This window comes from Convolutriloba macropyga, chromosome 6, assembly GCF_964194025.1.
Source record: "Convolutriloba macropyga chromosome 6, txConMacr16.3, whole genome shotgun sequence".
Taxonomy (NCBI): domain Eukaryota; kingdom Metazoa; phylum Xenacoelomorpha; order Acoela; family Convolutidae; genus Convolutriloba; species Convolutriloba macropyga.
The window spans coordinates 54,046,860-54,060,123 of NC_134473.1; the positions used below are offsets into that span (position 1 = coordinate 54,046,860).

Here is a 13,264-nt window from a genome sequence, read left to right on the forward strand (position 1 = left end):
AACTGTTGTTCTGTCACATGGTCTGATAAACTATTAGTTTCATACACTTGACTCTCTGGTGAGTAATATTTGAATAAAACTTCACTTTTTCATTTCAGATCTTATTTTATTTACCACATTGTGACCAGTTGAGTTCAAGAGATAACAATGATTCTTTTCCGTTTTTTCTCTTTTTTCCCTTTTGGGTGTTAAGTTTCAGTATGGAAAGGTGTCATCGATTTTCTCATCAAATAAATTCAATTTCATTCTTGCCACAAAGGCACAAAAAATAGATTAATAAGGAAAGTATGATGATCAATCGAAGTGTTTGTTTCATCCGTTTAAACGTACATAAAATAGCTCCGGTGACAACTTCAACTGCTCAGTATTAATTGCGGCATAAAAGTAATGTAATCTCTTAAAACTGTTTCGCAGTAAACTTTTGCTGAACAAAATAGCTTCTATGAAGCTGAGGTCTAAGTTTATTGCAGAATTGCACGAAAATGTCAGTAAACAATTGCATCATTTATTTTAGGAAAAATTGAAGCTCAATGTGCCTCCACAAAATTGGGTTGCCTTGTTCTTGCTAGGCTTTTCTCAATTTCATTTTCACTTATTTGACTGATTGTTTGTTTTAATTTCTTAAATCTTTTTTGCATTCATCATTTAATGAAAAAGGAGGTTTGGTGATATAATTAGAAGCAAAGAACAATTTGAGATTGCATTTTATTTGAAAACTGTTCTTGAAGACTTATCATTCGAATTAGTATGCTCGTCAACATCCCCATGAAGTTGATTTCGATTTTGAAAACTACCTCGGATTAAAATCGAGGGCCAGGATAAGTTTTATTCGTTAAATTATCATTAAATTGATCATTCTTTGAAGGATTTGAGCATTGTGTTGTGCTCCTCTTTGTTAAAATTAGTTTCAGCCGTAAATCAATAATTAGTATTGAAAATGAAGCATGCCAAGTTCCCCCATTTTCTTTTTTACTTTTTGTTGTTTTTGTGGTTTCAAATTGCAGTTTCTCCGTTTCAAGACCCCAAGCTTAGTGGGTATATAAGGTGTCTATAGCCCCCCCCCCCCCCCAAAAAAAAAGTAACATGAGCAGGATATATTTTTGTAGCAACTTTTGTCGTAAACATATTTGTATAGCTTCGCTTCCACTAACTTTTTTCTTTTTTTTGGGATCTATTGTGCCCCCCCCTCACCCCACCTTAGTGAGCTTATACTTTTTACACCCCCCAGGAGCACGTGCTATTTTTTTTACATAGTAACGTGCTATATAACAACATATAATTTGTAACTGGGGGCGTAAAAAACACTGGGGGGGGGGGCAAAATAGAATAGATCCATTTTTTGAATGAAAAAAACTTACACTGTTTTAAAAAGAAGCGGTTTGAAAGTTGTTGATTGATAATTTCACGTGAAAAGAACACGTGTTGAATGAGAGATGAATGGCGAAAGAGGAAGGAAAGATTGATGCTTTTCGGAGAAAGGTTAATCAGCACTAACACTCTTCCTACAAAAAAAGTGTTCACTTGGCCCAAAACGAATGGTCAGCTTAGGTAGTCGAAAACAGAAAAGCGCGCAGAATGATTCTGTTGAAAAAAATGCTAGATAAAAAAAATAAAAGGCTTCAATTCATATTCCCTTTTATGTACGAATGAGTTAACATTCCATTTTATGCCCAAGTGGTCGTATGCCTAGTGAGCTGTAAGAGATGAAAAATGCTAATCGTGGCCTGACAACCTGTCACGAGGAAGAGAATAATTGTTTATACCACTTTATCACCAGGAAACGGAACCCCCCAACTCACTTCCAACAACTAAACAACGCCACCATACCAACACCAAATACATACCATTTTAGTCCGAATTACACAAATGAACTTCCCCAAATTACCTCTAAACGCCCAACAGAACCCCCCTCCCCCCTAGCTCCATCAACCTACTTTTCCGGCTTGGATGGCTCACTTTGCTTGCTGCCGTTGTTTGCCCGAGTGATTTAAAGTTGCATGCTAATTGAAGATTTTCTAAGGGACTCAGTATGCCCGGAATAGAAGCAATCCGTTCATTCTTTTACCACCGGAGTGTCAATTCGTTCGGTGATGACTTTTTGAACTTAACAAAGCATCCGGCACGCGACAGGTAATATTGTTATTTTCAATAATCAATAACCTCTCAGACATTATTCACGCTGCTCTTTTCTTTCATCTTGTATTCATAAAGAAATTGATGTATCTTTTGATCTTCTCCTCCAACAGAGGTTTTGAGGTTTTTGTATTGAGGTTTCGCCAGCCATTATTTGCCAATATTATAATGATCTCAGTTGTTTACATTGAACTTGTCTCGTCAATCAGGTTATAATTTTGTGTAAATTTTATAATTTTGTAAACTTAAATAACAGCCGCAATCAGGCACTATTCCCAATTTTATATATATATATTTTATATATATATATATATATATATATATATATATATATATATATATATACAGGCATAAACATATATAAATATATATATAAATATATATATATATATATATATATATATATATATATATTTTATGTATACATATATATATATATATATATATATATATATATATATATATATATACATATATATATATATATATATATATATATATATAATAAATATATATATATAATATGTGTATATAAGTAAATGATAAATCGCGGCTCAGTATGAGGCTGAGTCCTACTGAACAGAAATTTTTTCTTGAGATCAAATTAATCAGCAGACCTACGCCTTTGCGTCTTGAACTTAAAATTAGAATATCAGCAAATTGTACGTTTACATCTTCAATTGCACTGTGATTTTCTCAAAAGTAATGTTTTCTGGTTAAAAAAAAACAAAACATAATGCTAAATTTTTGGTGTCAGGTTTAAGTTGAAAGTTCAAATGTTTTGGTACACAACAATAGATATTGCGGGTAAACACTTGATTATGCTTCGATCCGCCTTTTCCTGGTGTTATCAGCTTTAAGTGCCAAAAATAATCAATAAAAAATCTCCTAATTAGAAAAATCGATAATTTCAAGATGATTGGCATTATATAAGCGAGAGATTTTTTCCATGCACTAACAAGACCTGCTCAATCATTGTTTTCCAAGTATTTGATCGATTATGGTTGATTTATCTATCAATATGTTTCAATAAGCTCAACACGGGCTTCACGTAATTGAAGTATAATTAGACTTCAATTACGTGAACCCCGTGTTGAGCTTATTCATATGAGAACACCAATTTTATTATTTAAGAGTTATCAAACAAAAAGTTGCTTCTATTTGTTTAATTCAGCGCTCGATGTGGTAGATTAAAGAACTACGCAGAACTCATTCTCAATTATTTCTAACTTCTTAGGACTACAGTGAACCAAAAATTACAAATTTATTCGTTACACTTAGATAGTCATTTTTGAAATCGTTTTAGCATTGAAACTAAATTTTAATTATGGGAACTATGGATTGTTTTCAGGAGATAAAAGTGTTTTCAGTTTATGATCTAAATAGGGAGTTTTTATCGTGTTGAATCTTACTAATTTAATCCAAATTGTCCTATCATAAATTATCAGACTGTGCGTCGCCTGACTTAGACATTGTAAGGCATCTCTTCTGTTCCTACACGACCAAAATACAAATAAGTTGGAACTACTTGTCTAAGCTCTGAGAAATAATAATAATAATATTAACAAAATATTTTTGAGGAGGATTGACAATTTTTTGCAACAGATATGGTATAAATCATGAAACATAATATGAAATCTACTCGTCAGGTCATCATTAGGTCCAAGAGGTCCTAGTCAAGTGATGACCAGTACCATTACTATGATCAAGGGTGTAAATGATTGGCATATCATGGCAAGGGAAAATATGAAAAACTTCAAAATTTTTTGTTCTAAATTTTATTATTTGTATGGATTTTTGTTAACAAAAAAGCAGAAGTTCCATTTTGTCCACAAAAAAGTTTTCCCTGAAACTAGATATCGCTACAGAGAATCGCTTCAGATCCCCTGCACTCATATGTTGCACTTCTGATACACAATTAAGATAGAATTGTAAGATGAAGTTAAGCAGTTTTCGTATTCTGACTCCTAGTTGTATAGGCGTTAGACTGCAGCTTCTAATTGCAGTTTTTGGTTGCTTTGAAACGGTCAATTTTGCATTCCACTCTTAAACTGTCAGTTATTTTTTTGAGGAGTTCATAAATGTGAAAGACTTTTATGGATTAAATGTGATCTGGTTATCGTTCCAGGCAAGTGGACGTTGATTTTGGCTTATTAAAGACAATTCTGTTTCCTTGTTTTATCTTTGACTCCAGTGACAAAATTAGGGTTTTGTTGCTTGTTCCGTAGACTAGTACGCCAAAGCTCACAACAGATTGGACATGCACCTTGTATGTAAATAACAGTTGTTTTACAATTAAAATCAATCTGAGCACGTAAAACAGTCCTGAGAATTGTTCATTTTTGAGCTGATATTTTTAATATCTTCACCGAAATTTAGATTGTCATCCAATTCTATTGCTAAGTATTTTAGTGATAACTTCTGTGTTAGGTTTTTTCTCTTATCGTTATTTGTTGCTGTGACATTTTTTGTTTTGCTTTCATGTTCATAAGACATTTTTTTTTTTGCAGTTCAAAGTCATTTTTTTTTGCAGTTCAAAGTCAGTTTGTTTCTTGTGAGGTTGTCAATAACCAGGTTGAAAGATTGGCCGAAAGCTTCGGTTGCTGGCTAAATTTTAGTTTAACAACAATATCATCAGCGTATAATGTCAAATTGTTCTTAATAAAGTAATCGTATCTTAATACAGTATTTCGTTTATATACAAAAGAAAAAGGAGTGTTCCAATGTCTGATCTTTGTGGTACACCATACTCGATCTCCGCAAAATTGGTGTATAAAGTTCTAGACATTACAAATTACACATTGTCGCCAATTACTTAGATAGGATTGCAAAAAGTTTTGCATGTGACCCCTCAATCTGATGTTGCTTAATTTGTCTAAAAGGATAGTATGTTTAACTTTATCAATTTATTTTTGAGATCGATGAACAGAGCCTTTATTTCCGCAATTCCATCCGCCCACTCTTGCCTAACGCTCTCAAATAAACTTAGAAAGGCTTGAATAGTGCTCTTTTTTGACCTATATTGAAGATGATTTTGTTTAGAAGGTTAAAATTTCCAGAAAATTCAGCACTTTTTTAACCAATTTCTCAATCAATTTTCATATCATTGGCAGGAAATTGATTGGTCTGTAATTTTCAGCAACTATACAATCTCTCTTATTATGCAGTGCAATGAGTTAAGCAGTGCAATGAGTTAAGAGTTCTTAAGCCAATTGGGAAAACGCTGTTTTCGAAACATTTGTTGACCAAAAAGGTATGGGTCGAAACCTTACCAAATGGAAAGGAATTTCTTACCCTGGAGTTTCTTGAGCATAAAATTGTTTTTCAGCCATCATAACCTGAGCTGTATTTATTTTTCAGGTTTTCAATTGCCGCGGTTAGTTCTTTTTCGCTATTTTGGTGTGAAAAATGATATTGACATTTTTATTTTTTGGGTTGTTTTTTCCCTCTGGAACCAGTTTATCAGCTAAATTTATTCCAATGATGGTGACAAAATTTGTTGAAAATTTCTGTTTTTTCCTGCGTAGAAGTAGCTTTTTGTTGGTTTTGTGTGTCTCCTCCTACAATTTGATAGTATCGAAGAACGTTTTGGTAGTACGCTTTGCGTTCATAACTCAAAACTAATAAAAAAATTTCTTTTTTTTTGAGCATTCTTTTCTATGGCAAATTCCTAATTCTATTGTTTGTCTTTTTTGTCATTTGTTTTCTGTTGCATGTACTTTTGATAAGAGTTTTGCTTTTTTTGCTGCAAAGCTTTTAATTGAGTTATCAATCCATATCTCATGTCTGACTGGCTTTGATTTTTTTCTCTGGCACATAATGTTTTGTTTCGTCAATTAGAGTTTGTTGAAATTTTTGGAATGTGGAGTTGCAGTCCAGGAGGCAAATTTATCCTGTAAACCTTGTAATTTGCGCTTCAGTTTGAATACTAGCTTTTCTAGCACTGTATTTTTCTCTAGAACAGCCCAATTTTTGTAGTACTCTTGCAGTTTTAACCGTTTTAACCCTGTTTCTTTCACTTCGTCATCTAGTTTGGTTTAAACAGTGTAACGATAATTTATTGTAGATTTTAGAAATTCTTCTTGCGCTTGTTGTGAGCAATTAGATGGTCTTCCTGGTGATGCCCGTCAGAGACTTATTGTTAAGATCATCCCTCCTAGAACATTTTTTACGTCACAATTTTTTCATTTGCTTTTGAGTGATCGATATTTATATCGCCACACATTAGATAAAACTGTTTTGGCTTGAGTGTCTTTTTTTCAAAATACTAATCAAAATTTTTTGGCAACTCGGATAAGCTTGCATTAGGTTTCAGGTGTACAAATATATGGTTCAATAAAACATTTTCCACAACCATCTGATCAGAATTGCCACTACAAATATTTTCGAACAATTGATGATATTTCAAGTAATGTTTTTCTATTTAATTTGCATTTGCTGTAATTGATGATAATCCTTGTTTTTTCCCTTTTTTGACAGGCCGATTAGCCGTGAGGTTCTAGAACATAATTATCTTAAAAATATCACAATTTTTAGTTTTAAAAAATTAAAAGCTTAGGCGAATTTAAGCAGAACTGCATTTTTTCTGTACAATGCGTCATCTTTTACACTATTTTAGTAAGTTAGTGCTGTGCATTTTTATTGTTTTTAAATGGTCTGAAATTCCTGCTTGCAAAATTTAATCACAACCTGTTCACGTCAAGATTATGTAATTTGCTCAAAAATACTGCTACGTGGTGTAATGCAATACTTGATGTGAACGCGGTCAATGCACACGAGATTTGATTTTACCTGAGCAGAAGTAATTACCTTATTCCCTCTCCTTTTCCCCTCCCAGCACTCTCTGATTGGTAATTTGAGCCCTCTCTTCGGGTAATTTACAGGAAGAATCAAACTACAGTTACCAATGTCAGTTCGGAGGCTCTATTACTGATAATTTGCTAATGTTCAACTCATCGCGCAAATTGATCAAAGTTAATGTAAGAGGCAAATTGAACACAGATCGCAGTTAGATATAAAAGCGGCCATTAAGGTAGGTTGGATTATTAGCTATGATTTTGAGCCATTTGCGGTTAGGGAGTTATTAGTTTTACAGTAAAATTTGTTGTCTCTGGGTTAACTTCAGATCGCCCACATTTTGGCTGGGAAGGTCAATTTTGTCTTAAAAAGTGGTGCATGTATTGATTGCTTGGCAAAATTTTGGCATTATTCGCTATGAAATTCCTCCGACACGTCAAAAATGTAAATAAATTACTTTTAATTATCTTGTTGACAGATTGTGTGTTTATTTGGGGCAAGTGACTGATTGTTAATCAGTGAGCTCTACCATATAGTTGTATGTCGGCATTCTTTTGGGACAATTAGGGAAAACAATTGGTTCCCGCAAAAAAAGGTTATATATCACAAAATTTTGGAAAAACAGTCGATCTTTTACTAAAAACTATAAACAGTCAAAAACTGTATATTATTTTTTTAAGACATGTTATAATTTAAGTAAACTAATGCTCTATTTATGTTTGTTTACTATTGTGATATATCGAGAAGTAGCTAACTTAGCGATCTTAAGTTAAAACTTCGATATATACAGAAAACTTTCTTAACTGATGTTTGGTGAAGTGAAATTGAATAATGGCTTCTAATTTGAACCGAATCGTTGATTCAAATTTGTTCATACCACAAGTTTATCAGTGTACATAAACCATAAATTTGTGTGATAGATTCGACCTTCCCACCACCAGATATGATCAGAAACCAACTCTCCGATCCTCCTACTAGAGAGAAATGACATGTTCTCAGGTAGGGAGAACAATGTGTTAAGTGCAAAAAACAATGGTGTCCAGACCACCAAATGACCGAAAAACTTTGGATCTGCAGAATGCTGAATCCTGCACTGCGTGTATCATGTCTTTTGTGGCGAAATGTTGCGCAGAGAAGAAAGAAGATAAAGTCAACAACGACGGTACGATCGTGGACCTACAGGTAACTAATCTCTTTCTTTGTATATGCGGCCAGGACGCACTTCTTAAACTTAGGAGCCTTATGAGCCCTGACAAATTGTTAGATACTCCTTTTGAAGAGATCAGACAAGCTATTCAAAATTATATTTCCCCTAAAGAGTGAGTAGAAACGGCAGAAAGGGCTAAATTTCTGTCCGTTTTCCAAGGCGTTGGAGAATCTGACGACAATTTTCTAGCGCGCCTCAAAGAAGACGCACGTTATTGAGACTTCGAAAAACTTAAAACAGCACCCATTTCTGAGAATGAGTTGGTAAAAATTAAATTTATCTCAGGTTTGAGAGACACTGAGGCCAAATTAAGACTATTAGACGGCATTAAAACCCAGCCAACAATGTGTCTGTCTGAAATGACAGAGAGCTTACAATTCAGAATTCAAGCAATTGCTTTTGCGAGTTCCTCAACAGGTAATAGACCATCTGTAATAAAAGAAGAAGTGGGATACAACTTCAAAAAGACCTTCAGGAAACCTAGTGAAAAGTTCATTGGTAATAAAGGCAATGGTAACTTGTGTAATAGATGTGGAGGTGAGCCACACAGTAGCAAGCCGTGTCCGGCCTTGAACAAGAAATGTAACACCTGTGAAAAGGTGAGGCACTTTTTAAAAATGTGCAGAAGTAAACCCCAGCCTAAGTCAGGTAAGTCTGACCAGCAAAACAATTTCTGCGAGGAAGAGGGCAAGTTGTCTGGTCAAACATCATACGAAATGGAGATGGGAATGTACTATACACGGGAAAACTTGTTTAAAATGTCGGTGAAATGGGAGTACATTACAGTAAAAAGATCATAAAATAGAAATGAAAGTGGATACCGGTGCTGATAGCACCGTGATATAATCCTTAATCTGGACTGAGCTTGGTAAACTTCAGTTAAATGGGAAAGTCAGACGTCTTGAGGCCTATGAAAGTCATCAGCTGACGCTTCTGGGATCACTAATATGTGATGTTGAGTGGAAAGGAAGCAAGTATAGGCAACAACAACTAGCAGTTGTGCAATCCGACAAAAAGTTTGGGCTACTTGGGAAAGACATACTACCCCAAGAAGGCCTCAATGCAGTGAGTGATGAAAGACTATCTGCACTCAAAGGATACAAAGCGCATGTGAAACTCATACAAGGATCACAGCCAATGTTCTGCAATGCCAGAAAGATACCTCTGCCTCTCCAAGATAGGGTCAAAGAGAAGCTTGAGACAATGGTACGACAGGGCATCCTGAAGCCAGTACAACCTGATGGGGTCACAACTGCATCACCAGTAGTGTGGCAGTGGAAGAAAAATGGAGCTCTGAGACTATGCGTGGACCTGAAAGTTCACATCAATGGCAAAGTTATGGACGAGGATTATCCAATCCCAGACATGGAGACCATTCCATTTTCCATAATCTCACCTTTTCCATTTTTTTACTTTGGAAAAATTGACTTATCAGACGCATGCTATCAAATTGAGCTGGACGAAAATGCAAAAGAAATATGCACAATCAACACATCGCAAGGATTGTTCAAGTTGTGCAGGCTTCCTCAGGGCCTAAAAAACTCTTCATCATCTTCCAGAATTGCATTGAGTCAAATCTCAAAGGAATCAAGGGTGTGGTTATCTTCCAAGACGACGTCCTGGTATATGAAACAACAAAGGACCAATACGAAAAAAGAATGCTTGCAGTCAAGAGTCGGCTACGTGAAAAAAAATTCACCATCAATGAGAAAAAATCCAACTCAAAACCAGTTTCAAGCGTGAGTTTTCTTGGTTACTCTTTTCCCAGAGAAGGAATAGCATTCAATCCTAAACATGTTGAGAAAATTAAAATGCAAAACCGCCATCAAATATGAAACAACTCGAGTCCTTTGTCGGCTTAGCAAAACTTTATGGTCGAATGATACCTGATTTTGCAACAAAACTGCTACCCCTAAACGAAATTCGAAAAGAAGAATTCAAATGGGAAAAGAAAGAGCAAAATGCTTTTGAAAACATCAAAAAGGAGTTATGTGCTAACCCTCTTGTACAGCCTCACAGCTTGACGAAGGAAGCAACCGTGACAACAGATGCCTCAGAGAAAGCTATAGGCCGGGTAATCTCACAAGAAAGACATCCTTTGACCTACGTCTCGAGGAAGTTGTCACAAGCGGAAGAAAATTACTCCAATTTTGAGCGAGAGGAACTTGCAATCGTCTTTATGGTCACAAGATTGAAACAATTCCTACTCGGAAGAAGGTTCACTTTACAGACTGACCCCAAACCTCTCAAATATCTCTTCGCCCTACACGAAGAAATTCCGAAAACAGCATCAGCAAGAATTACGAGATGGGCAATAGCGTTGATGGGATTTGACTTCGAACTGAAATATACACCCGAAGAACAGATCCCCCACGCTGATTCTTTGAGCAGACTAGACTTTGACGACGACGATGTTAATGATCGAGTCTGCTTTGATCTTGACAATATCTACTTCGTCCAATCCGACCTCGTCACCCAGTCAGACATCAAAAGTGAGCTGGGATCGAATCAACTCTTTCAAGATGTCATCAAACGAATAAAAAGCGGCATCTGTAAACAGTGCTCAGAAGCAGAGGAACGATTCGAACAACAGAAAGACGCCTTGACCAATCACAATGGAATCATCTTTCGAGGAGTTGTGCCTTTCATTCCACCCAAACTAAGACCCATGGTGATGGCCAAAGCTCATGAGACTCACCCAGGCAAAAATGCACCTGAAACAGCAGTTCGAATGATGGCTTGGTGGCCCGGCATCAGTCAAGATCTTATTCTATATGTTAGTAAATGTAAGGAATGCCAAGAAAACAGGCCTAGCCTGGGGAAAACAGTATCTACTTGGCCGAAAGCTGAAGTTTGGGAAAGATTCCACATGGACTGGGGCTAGGTTAAGGATCAAGGTAATATCTTAGTGGTAGTAGACGCGGGATCAGGTTGATTTGAAGCCTTCCCTGTGGGAAATAAAACCTCACAAACAGTGAAGGTGCTTTCGAGTCAAATCTTTGCAAGGTTTGGGATACCAAGAGTATTAGTATCAGACAACGGTCCTGAGTTTGTGAGCAGTGACCTAAAGCAATGGTGTGAATGACTGGAGATTAAAAAGATGGAATCTCCCATCTACCATCCATGAGCAAATGGGATTGCTGAACGAGCAGTCCAAACAGTGAAACGGGCTATTCAAGCCTGGAGTCCAAATCTGAATGTGTCATTTGGCGCTCACCTACAGCGGGCTTTGATGACACATTGGAACACTTCCAAGGCGCGGGGCGAAACTGCTGTTGAACTGCTACTGGGACGCAAAGTACGACTTCCAGCAGTCACTGATTTTGATCTGTGTGAAGGAGTCCTCTTCAAACCGACGAACAGTTCACCAACGGTTCCAGCTACTTTCATTATCCGTAAAGAAATGAACACTTCGTTCATTCAGCCGGAGAATTCAAACAAGACAGTGCTTGTTAGTGACAACCAAATTGCACGGCTGGAACCTGACGAAATCAAGACTGAATCTACTGACTCACAGTCTGAGAGCAGTAGGGACGACCTAGACGTGGCATCATCCAACTCTACGGAAGAAACCTCAGCAGTTGAAGGGGAACAACCTTCAGTGGCCACGAGAACTTCTAGCAGAAATAAAAAACAATCAGAACGATTTGCAGAAGCTATTCCTACAAACTAGCTGAAAAAAGGAGGGAGGATGTGATATATCGAGAAGTAGCGAACTTAGCAACTTAAGTTTAAACTTCGGTATATAAAGAAAATTTTCTTACCTGATGTTTGGTGAAGTGAAATTGAATAATGGCTTCTAATTTGAACCGAATCGTTGATTCAAATTTGTTCATACCACAAGTTTATCAGTGTACATAAACCATAAATTTGTGTGATAGATTCGACCTTCCCACCACCAGATATGATCAGAAACCAACTCTCCGATCCTCCTACTAGAGAGAAATGACATGTTCTCAGGTAGGGAGAACAATGTGTTAAGTGCAAAAAACTGCACGAGTACTTGCCATATACGGCAAGGGGAAAAACTCGTTCACAACTCAGATGTAAATTATCCCATATCAGTTTATCTATATCTAGACGGATCTGTAAATTTTCATTCTGATACGGACTATAAATACCTGTGAAGTTTTGTACTTTTAGGCCATTTTGAGTTCAATTATTAAAATAATAAAATTCTTGTTACTCGTGCTCGAGACCACGACAACTATTTTATCAGACCTTTCCAAGCTTAATGTCAAATCTCAATTTGCAAATTTCATTTACAATTCGCAAACTTGGTTATGTCGCAAAATTGAATTTTTAATAATTAAGCTTCGTTTCTAAAACTTATATTAGTTATTGCTGAGTTCAAAAATCAAGGGATGAAAGGCTCGCAATTCTATTTTTTTCAGATTAAACTTGTTTTTTGAGATAAACACAAACTTGAGAATGAAAACAGCATATATATGAAAACTGAGTTTCAGATAGATAAAATTATTATCTACCAGGATAAAATAAAGTGAGTTCTTCAAAATTTCGTTCCTGGTTGTTGTTAACTTAAAATATTACAAAAATTTCAAAAAATGTTAAAAGATTTGCGAGACCATCTAGACGGAAAATGATTCTAATGGATTGAGTCAATATTAGGTGGCGCTAGGCATACTTGGATCAAGTTTTTTTATTGATCTATTATTGATGTTGTTTTTTTTTGTAAATTGGCCAGAATTAGCTGAAAACGTTTCCGGAAACTGAGATCTTTTCTGCTCGACATTAAAAAATCCAGCTTTCGTTTCGAGAAAAAATTGTACCTTTTTGGCTACCGTTCTAGTTTAACTTCCGTTCTAGTTTAACTTCATTTATTCATATCATACTTTTTAGAACATTTCATTAATTGTCGTTCGTTCGCAAATGCAGTTATCAGGTGACTTTTAGGCTCAAATAATTCTCAGCGTCAAATTGACACAACGTCACTTGGCTGTCCGTATTCAAATTGTATGAGAGTAAGTAGGAACACACTAGCATGTAAATTAAAAAGTTAAGCCGATTTATAGGGGGGTAAATCAATCAATCGAACCCTGCATCTATCCCCCACCCTTCTCTCCTCTCCCCCCCCCTCTCTCTCTCTCTCTCTCTCTCTCTCTCTCT

At 36.0% G+C, this 13,264-nt stretch overlaps 2 protein-coding genes across 5 annotated transcripts in view; one reads left to right on the plus strand and one right to left on the minus strand.

Annotated features, from left to right (window-relative positions):
- Positions 1-13,264, minus strand: part of LOC142341766 (uncharacterized) — a 553,339-nt gene that overhangs the window by 460,560 nt on the left and 79,515 nt on the right. The gene's annotated exons all lie outside the window — the stretch shown is intronic.
- LOC142341764 (gamma-aminobutyric acid receptor subunit rho-2-like) overlaps positions 1-13,264 on the plus strand; it is a 129,388-nt gene that overhangs the window by 63,589 nt on the left and 52,535 nt on the right. The window contains exon 2 of one of the 4 annotated variants that reach the window (XM_075392974.1): positions 7,851-8,112. The exons of 2 other annotated variants lie outside the window; for them this stretch is intronic. The gene's annotated coding sequence lies outside the window, so the exon portion shown is untranslated. Of the gene's footprint in view, positions 1-1,637; positions 2,131-7,850; positions 8,113-13,264 lie in introns of those variants that run through there. One more of the 4 variants, XM_075392975.1, reaches the window with a different exon arrangement.